This window comes from Oncorhynchus mykiss, chromosome 12 (genome assembly GCF_013265735.2).
Source record: "Oncorhynchus mykiss isolate Arlee chromosome 12, USDA_OmykA_1.1, whole genome shotgun sequence".
Lineage (NCBI taxonomy): Eukaryota > Metazoa > Chordata > Actinopteri > Salmoniformes > Salmonidae > Oncorhynchus > Oncorhynchus mykiss.
Genome location: NC_048576.1, coordinates 44,197,704 through 44,211,129, shown reverse-complemented (window position 1 = coordinate 44,211,129; position 13,426 = coordinate 44,197,704). Strand labels below are relative to the sequence as shown.

At 43.5% G+C, this 13,426-nt stretch overlaps 1 long non-coding RNA gene across 1 annotated transcript; it reads left to right on the top strand.

Annotated features, from left to right (window-relative positions):
• The first annotated feature begins 2,901 nt into the window (after positions 1-2,901).
• On the top strand, positions 2,902-8,949 carry LOC118937676. The gene is made up of 3 exons (XR_005034987.1): positions 2,902-3,031; positions 4,800-4,944; positions 8,388-8,949. It is a non-coding gene; the product is annotated as an uncharacterized LOC118937676 (long non-coding RNA).
• The last annotated feature ends 4,477 nt before the right edge of the window (positions 8,950-13,426 follow it).

The following is a 13,426-nucleotide window of genomic DNA, read 5'->3' as shown; positions in this document are numbered from 1 at the left end:
TTACATACACTAAGCTAGCTGCCTGTGCCTTTAAACAGCTTGGGAAACGCCAGAAAATTATGTCATGGGCTAATTGACGTACGTTTTGTCAATTGGAGGTGTACCTGTGGATGTATTTCAAGGCCTACCTTCAAACTCAGTGACTCTTTGCCAGACATCATGGGAAAATCAAAAGAAATCAGCCAAGACCTCAGAAAAAACATTGTAGACCTCCACAAGTCTGGTTCATCCTTGGGAGCAATTTCCAAATGCCTGAAGGTTCAACGTTCATCTGTACAAACCATTGTACGCAAGTATAAACACCATAGGACCACGCAGCCGGCATACCGCAGGCATTCTGTCTCCTAGAGATGAACGTACTTTGGTGCGAAAAGTGCAAATCAATCAAAGACAAACGGGCAAAGGACCATAAGAAAACATATTTTGGAATGCACTCGGAGAACTACCAAGTGGTATAAGAAGATATTTTTCCATCTGATCGACACTGCTGCCCTCAATGGCCACATAGTTTACGGCCATGTGACAGGTGAGATGATTACTGAAAAGGGTATTTTTTGTAATTGGACATACAGCTCACATACAAGTCACATAAGGTTCCATTATGCAATTATAGTGACAATATCTCACCCACCTACCCACTGCCTCATCATCCTCTCCCTTCCCTCTTCCTCCCCACTCCCTCATAGGTAAAGTAATTACCTACCAAAAGTAGAGAGAGAACCTCATGAGAGAGCTGCAGGAGAAGCACCTCACCCCTCTGCGCCCATCCACTGGGGTTGTCCTGCTGCAGACAATCCCCTACGCCTCACTGCACGGCATTTTCCCTGCAAAGTCCCTCAAACTGCTGCTCAAGGTAGTCGCACACGGAGGCACTGCAAAGTCTGACTAAATGGCACCAGGAGAAGGAAGCAGAGGAGGTTGACAAAGTACATGTGTTTAGCGTATGACACACCTCTATGTGTTTCACCATGCTTTGGGGAGTATCATATGCTCCAGCGTTATTGAACTTATCTGTAGCAATTACTGACTGACTGACCTGACAGGTGACTTGACAGGTGACCTGCCATGATACTATGCCTTTAGAGGTGGGGGGTGGAAATGCAGTTGTTGTTCAATCACTGCATGAATATGAAATATGGGTTTTGCATATTCCATTTTTCCCTCTAGTAAAACAAGTTTTTGTTGTTGTTGTTCAACCATCACCAATACTTCAATAAATAGATGACTATTACCTATCGGCCTATGTGTTTTATTGCTGTGTTTTCATCCAGCACAACAGTTAAGGAGTATACGCTACCAAACAAAAGCTGGTGTCACGACTTCCGCCGAACTCGGTCCCTCTCCTTGTTCGGGCAGGGTTCGGTGGTCGACTTCACCGGCCTTCTAGCCATCGCCGATCCACTTTTCATTTTCCATTTGTTTTGTCTTTGTCTTGCACACCTTGTTTCAATTCCCCAATTACTTGTTCATTATTTAACCCTCTGTTCCCCAATGTTTGTTTGTGAGTGATTGTTTGTTTTGTAATATGTCACGTTATTGTGGGCTCGGGAATTTTTGTGTTGTATTTGTGCAATTTTGAGTAAATACGCCTGACTCCTCTACACCAGCTACACACAGGCTTTATTACAGTTGGCCTCAATCTTCAGCTCAAATGGTGTCCAGCTCCAGTTATGATATTGGCAAATACTGTTTGTGTGTATGGTTTCTGAAAGTACAGAATAAAGAGGAATTATTAGTAATTAGAATACAATATCAGGATATAGCAATAAAACAATATTGCAAAAAAGTAACATAACACTGCTATAAAAAATAATATATAGCATTGACAAAATCACTAATGAGTTATAACAGTAAGAAACAGTAACTGTTGAGCTCCACAAGGGCAGGGCAGGGCAGAACAAAGCTATGCTAAATAGGCCAAATGAAAACAAACCATGGTCATAAGGCCAGGGTAGCTTCAAAATAAAACACAAGCTAATACTTCTCTGATGCAATTAGCATTGTTTTACAGAGCTAATAGAAGAATGTAGCTAGCTACTGTACATAAGCACGATTGAATATAATGCCATAAAGGTTATATGAAATTAGTAACGTTACCTCGAGTGTCTGCGGTTATAAGGAATACACACAAATATATTATACTCCATACATACAGTGAGCTACAGTAGAAATGACATAACACGACATACAGAAACTATTATAATGTAATAAGGCACTTACTTTGACATAAACGCACACATTTCCAAAGTTATTATCATGTAGTAATGAAAACAACAATGAATGCGATGCAGTCACCAGAGGGAAAATGTGAACACTTGTGTGCAGGTCCTGTTTTGACAGGAGATGTGCAAATTTCTGCAGACTTGATTTGCAGAAACAATTGGGAAGTGCTTGGGGAAGGAGGTTAGCGTGGATGAACTGTCCTGTTGCGTAAAAATCCAATTTTGGAACAGTGAGCGCACTCTGATATCACGTGCATAAAAAATTCATGTAGGGGGACCATTAGAGATATTTGGAACACACGCATGAAAAGATTAAAACACAATAAAAGGACAGCTGGTAGCTGCTCTTTCATTCAGAAACATGCTATTGTATTGTAGATGTATGTATCTAACACTATCCTGGAATAATTGATTTTAGCGGCAATTTATTTTATTTTTTTAATAAAATGGAAGTAGACTAGTCGAGTCAAAAGTCAAGGAGATGAAGAATCGACTCTTTTGCGATAGTCTTTCCATGGGACGTCATGATGGTGGGAGGGTTTCTTTGAATGGGGTGGACTGGGAGAAGTAAGTAACAACAACAAAAAACTGAGCAACGCTTTTGCCAGCCATGCCATGAATTAGCAGGGGTCCTTCCTTGTCAGGAGTAGCCTAAGGGTTTAAAAAAGCTGGTATTCTTTTCCCTTTTCACATGGCGTCCTATACATTTACATTTTAGTCATTTAGCACACACTCTTATCTAGAGCTACTTAGAGTTAGTACATTTATCTTAAGATAGCTAGGTGGGACAACCCCATATCTCAGTCATGGTAAGTACATTTGTCTTCAATAAAGTAGCTATCAGCAAAGCCAATGCAGGTAGAGAAAAAAAAGTTAAGTACGGGTGTTACTTCACGAAATGCAAGGTTATTAGTTACCCCATGAACGCTACTGTTTTTTCTTTTGTAGGTTTCTCTTCTAACGTGTTTAGCTTATTACATGTGAATTAGTAATGCATGTGTAATGCGTGTTATTTACATGTCAAGTGAATGTTAAGAATTTGGTTATCTTTATTACCGCCTTATATCAATGCAGGCCTCTCGTGTGCGTGTGCGTGCGGCTAGTCTTTCCTATTCGCATGCAGACACATTGAACAGCATATCTAGTTTGCTCATCGTTAGGTTTTCATCCAGACGGAGTATTTGCATAAAGTACATTTTGGCAGCGTTGGAAGCAAATCATGGGGGCGGGGACATGTGTCTGTTGAGGGACGGAGGCAGGCCCATCGCTGATGATCCTAAATGCTAAATTCATCATGTTGGAAATAGACCTGCGTTCAATTAGTATTTGTTTTCTTTTCAGCAAAGAGTGTTTGATTGCGCCTATGTGGAGGGCCAGATGGGCAAGTTTTTCGCTTTTGGGGCTATTCATGGGTTGCACCTCTGTCACTCGTTCACTTCATGCCATTATTATGAATGTTCTAAAGATGCCTCAGCCATAGTTTTGCCGGAGAATTAGTGGTGCCCAGTCATTCTAAATGGTGGCTGATAACTGTTTAATCTAAATTAAACTATAGTGGTGTGGAAAAACGTTTACATTGCTACATAACTGCTATCATTATGATATTGTAAAATGTATTCTAGAGATGTTCATGTTGCCATTAGCTTGCAAAGTTTGTCAAAAATAGCTAGAAATGCTAACATTAGCTAGCTAAAATATGGTGCTGTCCCCTCAATCTTAGCTACTGTAGCTAGAAAAACTTATAGTGCGTCTAAAGTCAATCACAATGATGACAAAGGTTTTCCTGCTAATTATTTGCTTTCCAAGCCACTATGATGAACTTTGGACGAAATCTTTATCAGCACCAACTGAAAATTATTTAAGTAAAATGCTCAGTCGGGGAGCAGTGCTCAAGAGAATCGTCATAACAATATTGTGATGCAACGTAAAACCCATGAATTCCATTGGTTCAATTGTGCCAGGCAAGCTCATTTAAGTGCAATTTTAGTGAGTGAGGGGCACACTCACAGCCCTTTCGCGCCAACGGCAGCAAGTGGGCTGATAATTGTGATAGTGAAAATATTACAAATATTTCTGACACACCCCATAACCTATAGCGAAACCGCCAGCGCATAGATTTACCAGTGCGTTAGGTTTGTTAAAATAGACCCCTAGATACTATATGTATCAGGCATCAGAGTATATGATGATCAGAGTAGCAGCGGTGTATGTGATGATTGTATGTGTGCATGTGTGTAGACTCAGTATGAATGTGTTATGTGGGTGTGAGCAAATTAAGTGTGTGAGTGTGTGATGGAGTGGAAGTGTGTGAGTGTTTGTAGAGTCAGTCCAAAAATAAAATTGAAACGTCAATGAATATAGTCTGGGTAGCCATTTTGTTAGCTATTTAGCAGTGGGTCAGCGGGTCAGCGGAGGCCCTCATGCACAGCTCGGTGTTGTTTTGTTGAAGTGTGCTTAAATGATTGCGTTCGCATGTTTTCTACCCCTCCCTCCACTACCACCGTGAGCGGATATGGAGGGTGTGGGCTGGTCACGATGTTCTTGCCCTGAATCAAAACCCTTTCTCTTGTTACACAGCCGTCTCCTGCATGTTCACCATCAACAGCGGATGACCAAATTGGGCTCTTTCCCAGTTCCCGCCACCCACCCCTTGCTGGCCTCCCCATGCCCATTCCCACACATTCCTAAACAGTCGTCACTCATCAGCACTCTTAAAGACTGAGTAAGTAAGAATTTTGTCCACAAATTGTAAATTATATGTACCGAAATGTCTATTATATGTAAATAGTTTATGATTAGTGAATGTCATAATGTTGTTATTTTGTTAGATACTTTTCCTTATTAGTTGAAATCGTATTTTTTCAAGCCATTTTAGCTGTCACTCTAGCTGTTAATTCCGAACAGATTCACCAATCATGGGATTTTGTCGTGCAATGCAGAAGTTGCTACACAACCCCCTGAACTTGCCAGGGCAACCTTGCTCCCTCTGTGGCTAAACCCAGTGAGCAAAACATGCAAACGTTTGGTCTATGAAACTAAATAAATACTGCACTCTGACCCACAAAACTTATTTGCTAGGCTCATAGTAGTGTTGTCAGACAAAGCAAGGAAAGTGAAATTCAAAACGTGATGTAGGTTCATTGGAATTTGCAGCTGTTGATGCTAAGTAAAGAATCTGCTACCTTCTGACATGACTTACTGCATCTTTAAATGTCGCTCTGATTAAAGCTGACCATCCAGATTTTTGCAATGGATATACTTTCTAAATTAAAGATGTTGTTGCATTATGAAATTGGAATGAGTCTACTTGGCTGGCATGGGCAGACAACCCTTAACTTACAACTTGATAGCGAAAACCTCAGCAGTGCAGTAATGGGCCTGTGTTTTTTGAGTGTGTTTCTTCCCCATAATCATTAGTCGAGCTGTAGGTCTGAGGCAAGTAGCAGTGTCTGAGAATGTCTCTCGGTCTCCTGATATTGCAGCTGCAAACATTTCACACACTACAGCTGCCCAGATCTGAGCTGGAACAGCTATGCAATGGAGGGCCGCTATATTGTACGATGCATGTGAACCGACAGAACTTTACACTCCAGAAGCTACGAAAGCACTATGACTACACAGGATATGGAAACCCTCTCTCCTCATAGTCCGACCACCTCAACACATAGACTGCAGATACTTTTGCAACACTTTAGTTGACACCCAGTGTCATGACACGTTATGACAATTATATGTCATAACAGCTGACATAACCTGTCATAACCTGTCATAATATGGTCATAAAGGGTGTGTTCCTAAATTCAATCTGGAGTGCAGAGCGTGGTCAGATTGTCTGTTTGTACATTTTTGAGCGTTTCGCTGTCGGAATGTTCAGAGCGCACATTGGACACTTTCGCCTAGGATCCGAGTGTTCTGACCACACAACGGCAGTCAATCACCCAAACTAACTGGCTAACGTTGGCTAACGGTCCCTCTCATTTGAGCACAAACTTGAATGTTGTCAAAATTCTGTTCAACTTCCGGCCCAAATCTACTTATAATATGCATATCTTATCTTCTGGGGATGAGTAGCAGGCAGTTGAAATTGGGTATGCTTTTCATCCAAAATTCCAAATGCTGCCCCTATCCTATAGAAGCTAGTGCAAGGTAAACTGACCAAGGGATGTGAATAGCCAAATTTGGTTAGAAATGTTATTTCATGTAATGTTGTAGATACAGTATCAATCAATCAATCAAATGTATTTACATCAGCTGATGTCACAACGTGCTGTTCAGAAACCCAGCCTAAAACCCCAAATAGCAAGCAATGCAAGTGTAGAAGCACAGTGGCTAGGAAAAACTCCCTAGAAAGGCCGGAACCTAGGAAGAAACCTAGAGAGGAACCAGGCTATGAGGGGTGGCCAGTCCTCTTCTGGCTGGGCCGGGTGGAGATTATAACAGAACATGGCCAAGATGTTCAAATGTTCATAGATGACCAGCAGGGTCAGATAATAATAATCACAGCTGTTGTAGACAGTGCAACAGGTCAACACCTCAGGAGTAGATGTCAGTTGGCTTTTCATAGCCGATCATTCAGAGTATCTCTTCCACTCCTGCTGTCTCTAGAGAGTTTAAAACAGCAGGTCTGGAACAAGGTAGCACGTCCGGTGAACAGGTCAGGGTTCCATAGCCGCAGGCAGAACAGTTGAATCTGGAGCAGCAGCACGACCAGGTGGACTGGGGGCAGCAAGGAGTCATCAGGCCAGGTAGTCCTGAGCCATGGTCCTAGGGCTCAGGCCCTCAGAGAGAAAAAGAGAGAGAGAGAGAAAAAGAGAGGGAGAGAATTAGAGAAAGCCTACTTAAATTCACACAGAACACTGGATAAGACAGGAGAAATACTCCAGATATAACAGACTGACCCCCGACACAAAGTATTGCAGCATAAATACTGGAGGCTAAGACAGGAGAGGTCAGGAGACACTGTGGCCCCATCCGATGATACCCCTGGACAGGGCCAAACAGGCAGGATATAACCCCTCCCACTTTGCGAAAGCACAGACCTCACACCACTAGAGGGATATCTTCAACCACCAACTTACTATCCTGAGACAAGGCCGAGTATAGTCCACGAAGATCTCCCCCACGGCACGAACCCGTACACACTGTTGCTCCAGTGCCTTTCCGTTCACCTTCACACTCCTGGGCCAGACTACACTCAATCATAGGACCTACTGAAGAGATGAGTCTTCAATAAAGACTTAAAGGTTGAGACCGAGTCTGCATCTCTCATATGGATAGGCAGGTCATTCCATAAAAATGGAGCTCTATAGGAGAAAGCCCTGCCTCCAGCTGTTTGCTTAGAAATTCTAGGGACAGTAAGGAGGCCTGCGTCCTGTGACCGTAGTGTATGTGTAGGTATGTACGTCAGGACCAAATTGTAAACATAGGTAGGAGCAAGCCCATGTAATGCTTTGTAGGTTAGCAGTAAAACCTTGAAATCAGGGCTAACCTTAACAGGAAGCCATTGTAGAGAGGCTAGCACTGGAGTAATATGATAATTTTGGTTAAGATTCTAGCAGCCGTGTTTAGCACTAACTGAAGTTTATTTAGTGCTTTACCTGGGAAAGTAGAGCATTGCAGTAGTCTAGTATAGAAGTGACAAAAGCATGGGTAAATCTTTTTGCATCATTTTTGGACAGAAAGTTTCTGATTTTTGCAATGTTACATAGATGGAAAAAAGCTGTCCTTGAAAGTCTTGATTTGTTCGTCAAAAAAGAGATCAGGTTCCAGAGTAACGCCAAGGTCCTTCACAGTTTTATTTGAGACGACTGTACATGTCACGCCCTGACCTTAGAGATCCTTTTTATGTCTATTTTGGTTTGGTCAGGGCGTGAGTTGGGGTGGGCATTCTATGTTTTGTGTTTCTATGATTTTCTATTTCTATGTTTTGGCCGGGTATGGTTCTCAATCAGGGACAGCTGTCTATCGTTGTCGCTGATTGGGAACCATACTTAGGTACCCTTCTTCCCACCTGTGTTTGTGGGAAGTTGACTTTGTTTAGGGCACATAGCCTTTGAGCTTCACGGTTTGGTTTTGTAGTGTTTATTGTTTTGTTTGGCGTCATTTTGAGTTAATAATCAAAATGTGCGCTCACCACTCTGCACCTTGGTCCTCATCCTTCAACAGCCGTAACAGAACCTCCCACCACGAAAGGACCAAACAACGTGGTAAAGAGGACTCCTGGACATGGGAGGAGATCCTGGATGGTAAGGGACCCTGGAGGCAGGTTGGGGAGTATCACCATCCACAGGAGGAACTGGAGGCAGCTAAGGCGGAGCGGCAACATTATGAGGGAACACGGCTGGCAAGGAAGCCCGAGAGGCAGCCCCCAGAATTTTTTGGGGGGAGGGGGGCACAAGGGGAGTGTGGCGGAGTCAGGTTGGAGACCTGAGCCAACTCCCCGTGCTTACCGTGGCGAGCATGTGACTGGTCAGGCCCCGTGCTATGGGGTGATGCTCACTATGTCGAGGATGAGCATTCACGGGCCGGTGTGCTCGGTTCCAGCGTCCCGCATTTGCCGGGTGGAAGCGGGCATCCAGCCAGAACGGGTGGTGCCAGCTCTGCGCACGAGACCGCCAGTGCGCCTCCATGGCCCAGTGTATCCGGTGCCTCGGCCAAGGAAGAGGCCTCCTGTATGTCTCCCCAGCCTGGTGAGTCCTGTGCCTGCTCCCAAAGACAGGTCTCTTGTGTGTCTCCCCAGCCTGGTGAGTCCTGTGCCTGCGCCCAGCCCCGAGCCTCCAGAGACGGCTTCCAGCCCGGTCCCTCCAGAGTCGCCCTCCAGTCCGGAGCTTCCAGCGACGCTCTCCAGTCCGGAGCCTCCAGAGACGACGGCCTCCAGTCCTGGGCCCGCTACGAGGGCGCCCAGTCCGGGGTCGGCGGTGAGGGTCCCCGCAACAGAGGTGCCACCAAAGTGGGGTGAGCCAGCGGTGGATCGGGGTCTGCGTCTCGCACCTGAGCCGCCGCCGCGGATAGATGCCCACCCAGACCCTCAGGTTCAGGTTTTGCGGCCGGAGTCCGCACCTTTTTGGGGGGGGATACTGTCACGCCCTGACCTTAGAGATCCTTTTTATGTCCCTAGCCTTTGAGCTTCACGGTTTGGTTTTGTAGTGTTTATTGTTTTGTTTGGCATCATTTTGAGTTAACTTTTTATGGCTGCAGGGGCAGTATTGAGTAGCTTGGATGAAAAGGTGCCCTTTGTAAAGGGCCAGCTCCTCAGTCTCAGTTGCTAATATATGCATATTATTATTAGTATTGGATAGAAAACACTCTAAAGTTTCCAAAACTGTCAAAATATTGTCTATGAGTATAACAGAACTGATATTGCAGGCGAAACCCTGAGGAAAATCAAAACAGGAAGTAGCTTCTATTTTGAAAACTCCTTGTTCCATAGGGATATGAACCAGATTCCTTTTCCTATCGTGTCCTCAAGGTGTCAACAGTCTTCAGACATAGTTTCAGGCTTTTATTTTGAAAAATGAGCCAGAACGATAACATCGCGTCAAGTGGTCACATGAGTTTTGCTCACGCAACAGAATTCGGACAGCCATTTCCTTTCCCTCTACTACTGTGAAAGACATTTGCGGTTGATATATTATCGATTATATATTTTAAAAACTACCTGAGGATTGATTATAAAAAACGTTTGACATGTTTCTGTGAACATTATGGAAACAATTTGGAATTTTCGTCTGCGTTGTCGTGTCCGCTCTTTCCTGTGGATTTCTGAACATAACGCGACAAACAAATGGAGGTATTTTGGATATAAAAATCATCTTTATGGAACAAATGGGACATTTGTTGTGTACTTGGGAGTCTCGTGAGTGAAAACATCCGAAGATCAAAGGTAAACGATTAATTTGATTGCTTTTCTGATTTTCGTGACCAAGCTTCCTGATGCTAAGTGTACTTAATGTTTTGTAGTGCGATCGATAAACTTACACAAACGCTTACACAAAAATCTGACACGACAGGTGGATTAACAAAAGGCTAAGCTGTGTTTCTTATATTGCACTTGTGATTTCATGAATATAAATATTTGTCGTAATATTTATTGAATGTAGCGCTATGCTATTCAGCTGTTGTTGTTGACACTTATCCCGATATCGGGATTGCAGCCATAACAAGTTAATAAAGAAAATGTACGACCACAACGCTGCACCTTGGTTCTCATCCTTCAACAGCCGTGACAGTACAACCATCAAGATGAATTGTCAGATTCAACAGAATATATCTTTGTTTCTTTGGACCTAGAACAAGCATCTCTGTTTTGTCCGACTTTAAAAGTAGAACATTTTCCACCATCCACTTCCTTATGTCTGAAACACAGGCTTACAAGGAAGACAATTTTGGGGCTTCACCATGTTTCATCGAAATGTACAGCTGTTAGGAAATACCTGAACCATGTTTCTGTCATCTTTGTACATGTTACGTATATGCCGGGAGTAGGAAAGCAAGTGCAGGTGGTGAGTTTAATAAAAATAAAACGGAATGTAGAACAATATAACAAACATGAGTAGCGCATAGACATGAAACACATAGTCAATACTGCCTGGGGCATAGAACTAACGGAGTGACCGATGTAGTGGAGGTAATCAGTGAAGTGATGGAGTCCAGGTGTACCTAATGATGAATGATGAATGCCAGGATCGATGGTTAGTAAACAGGCAATGTCGACTGCCGGAGGGGAGGAACAGGAGTTAATGTGACCTATACGTCACCTCGTTGACCCTCCGGAGAAACTTGAACAGCCCCACAAACCAGGGGCTCAGCTTCTTACAGGGCAGGCAGAGTGAGAGGTGACAGCTCCCACTCCGATGAATGCCAGGTGTTCATAATGATGAATGCCAGGACCGTTTTTTAGTAAACCAGCGACGTCGAACGCTGAAGGAGAGGAACGGGAGTAGATGTGACAGTACACTTTAAACAATGTTTAAAAATTTTGACTTTATTTAACTAGGCAAGTCATTTAAGAACAAATTCTTATTTTCAATGATGGCCTAGGAACAGTGGGTTAACTGCCTTGTTCAGGAGCAGAACGACAGATTTTTACCTTGTCAGCTCGGGGATTTGATCTTGCAACCTTTCGGTTACTAGTCCAACGCTCTAACCACTAGGATACCTGCCACCTTAAATGTACTATATGATTAAATCCACATTGTTATGTTTGATCAAACGTTGTGACTCAGATATCAACTAAAGGGTGAAAAATAAAACATATCAGAGAAGCTGACAAAGGCAGAGAGGCTTGGAATCCGTACAACTTGACCCTTTGGAGGAGGTAGCCATGTCAACTTTACAACCCATGTCAGAACAGCATGGCGCCAAGCTGCAGCTTCCAAAAATACTTATAGCCTTTTGAAACCTGATTCTGAACACTACATAGGCATACAGTCGTGTCCAAAAGTTTTGAGAATGACACAAATATTTATTTTCAAAGTCTGCTGCCTCAGTTTGTATGATGGCAATTTGCATATACTCCAGAACGTTATGAAGAGTGATCAGATGAATTGAAATGAATTGCAAAGTCCCTCTTTGCCATGCAAATGAACTGAATCCCCCCAAAACATTCCCACTGCATTTCAGCCCTGCCACAAAAGGACCAGCTGACATCATGTCAGTGATTCTCTCGTTAACACAGGTGTGAGTGTTGACAAGGACAAGGCTGGAGATCACTCTGTCATGCTGATTGAGTTCGAATAACAGACTGGAAGCTTCAAAAGGATGGTGGTGCTTGGAATCATTATTCTTCCTCTGTCAACCATGGTTACCTGCAAGGAAACACGTGCTGTCATCATTGCTTTGCACAAAAAGGCAAGGCACAGGCAAGGACATTGCTGCCAGTAAGATTGCACCTAAATCAACTATTTATTGGATCATCAAGAACTTCAAGGAGAGCAGTTCAATTGTTGTGAAGAAGGCTGCAGGGAGCCCAAGAAAGTCCAGCAAGTGCCAGGACCATCTCCTAAAGTTAGTTCAGCTGCGAGATCGGGGCACCACCAGTACAGAGCTTGCTCAGGAATGGCAGCAGGCAGGTGTGAGTTCATCTGCACGCACAGGCGAAGACCTTTGGAGGATGGCCTGGTGTCAAGAAGGGCAGCAAAGAAGCCACTTCTCTACAGGAAAAACATCAGGGACAGACTGATATTCTGCAAAAGGTACAGGGATTGGATCAGTCCTGTGTCATGCCAACAGTAAAGCATCCTGAGACCATTCATGTATGGTGTTGCTTCTCAGCCAAGGGAATGGGCTCACTCACAATTTTGCGAACACAGCCATGAATAAAGAATGGTACCAACACATCCTCCGAGAGCATTTTCTCCCAACCATCCAGGAACGGTTTGGTGACAAACAATTCCTTTTCCAACATGATGGAGCACCTTGCCATATGTCAAAAGTGATAACTAAGTGGTTCAGGGAACAAAACATTGATATTTTGGGTCCATAGCCAGGAAACTCCACAGACCTTACTCCCATTGAGAAGTTGTGGTCAATCCTCAAGAGGCAGGTGGACAAACAAAAAACAACTAATTCTGACAAACTCCAAGCATTGAATTATGCAAGAATGGGCTGCCATCAGTCAGGATGTGACCCATAAGTTAATTGACAGCATGCCAGGGCGGATTGCAGAGGTCTTGAAAAAGAAGGGTCAACACTGCAAATATTGACTCTTGGCATCAACTTCATGTAATTGTCAATAAAAGCCTTTGACACTTATGAAATGCTTGTAACTATACTTCAGTATTCCATAGTAACATCTGACAAAAATATCTAAAGACACTGAAGCAGCAGACTTTGTGAAAATGATTATTTGTGTCATTCTCAAAACTTTTGGCCACGACTGAACATAACATAAGGTGTTTCAACTTCTGGCTCAGTGCTTAAGGTGGGAGACAAAGGAGCAGGGTTGTGGAGGGGGTTACTCATCCAACAAAGAGGGCTCCGTTAGGATTCCTCATAACATTTCCAAGTCCATAATCCTACCCTGATCCTTCCTCTTGTGGAATTACTTACATTTCTCAAGCAATAATTTAACGTGGACTTTCGGGGAACGGTCTGTGGGAAGTGGAAAACTGAAAAATAGCTGTTATTGGCAGAGAGTTTTTGAAATCTCTTATTATTGATCTTTTAGCAAATGTACCACCTGGCATCATCGCCTGTTATGGCAA